This window comes from Lipotes vexillifer, unplaced genomic scaffold, assembly GCF_000442215.2.
Source record: "Lipotes vexillifer unplaced genomic scaffold, Lipotes_vexillifer_v1.1 C27388673, whole genome shotgun sequence".
Taxonomy (NCBI): domain Eukaryota; kingdom Metazoa; phylum Chordata; class Mammalia; order Artiodactyla; family Lipotidae; genus Lipotes; species Lipotes vexillifer.
Window position 1 is genome coordinate 3,864 of NW_006797777.1, and position 1,139 is coordinate 5,002.

The 1,139-nt window shown below is 43.1% G+C and overlaps 1 pseudogene; it reads left to right on the plus strand.

Moving 5' to 3' along the window:
* Positions 1-511: 511 nt before the first annotated feature.
* On the plus strand, positions 512-1,133 carry LOC103089150 (transmembrane emp24 domain-containing protein 2 pseudogene; annotated as a pseudogene).
* The last annotated feature ends 6 nt before the right edge of the window (positions 1,134-1,139 follow it).

Sequence of the window (1,139 nt, forward strand, 5' to 3'; positions counted from 1 at the left end):
TCCACAGAAAACAAATTTTAGAATCAATTTGTCTATTCTTTTAAAGCATGCTGGATATTTGCATTAGAATCAACGTATTTACTGGCTAATTTATAGTTGAAATGGCATAACTGTAGTCTTGAGTCTTCCCAGTCTAGAACAGATGTGGCTCTCCATAGAGTCTACTTTTTCTTTTCTTAGTAGAATTTTGTATCTTTATTGTTCTTGTATTGTATGGTTTCCATGAATTTATTGGAAATTTTTTCCCTAGGTGGTTTTCTGTGTTGCTATTAAGAATATCAACTTTTACATATACTTAGTGGTTTATTGTTGATATATAACAAAGTTACCGATTTCATACATCATCTATAAGCTGGCTACTCTGCTTGACTCGTTTCATTTTTAGCCATTGTCAGATAAGATTCTTATTGGTTTTCTAGGAATATAAGCATATTATCTACAAATAATGGTAGTTTGCTTCCTTTTTCCTATATATCTTTTTGTTAATTTTTTTCAAATAAATGCGGTTGAGCTGAGGCAGCGGCGACGGCGGCGACGGCGGCTCTGGAGGCCGCAGTCCCATCCTGACTTCGGCCCCAGCCCCACCTTGGTGACGCTCGCTGAGTTGCTGGTGCTCCGGGCTGCCCTCCGGGCCACGGTCTCGGGCTACTTCGTCAGCATCGACGCGCATGCTGAGGAGTGCTTCTTCGAGCGGGTCACCCTGGGCACCAAGATGGGCCTCATCTTCGAGGTGGCCGAGGGCGGCTTCCTGGACATCGATGTGGAGATTGCAGGGCCTGATAATAAAGGAATTTATAAAGGAGACCGGGAGTCCAGTGGGAAATACACCTTTGCTGCTCACATGGATGGAACATTTAAGTTTTGTTTTAGCAGTAGGATGTCCACCATGACTCCAAAGATAGTGATGTTCACCATTGATATTGGGGAGGCCCCCAAATTGATATTGGGGAGGCCCCCAAATGGAAACAGAAGCTCACCAGAACAAGCTAGAAGAAATGATTAATGAGCTCACAGTGGCGATGACATCTGTAAAGCATGAACAGGAATACATGGAAGTTCGGGAGAGAATACACAGGGCAATCAATGACAACACAAACAGCAGAGTGGTCCTTTGGTCCTTCTTTGAAGCTCTTGTTCTA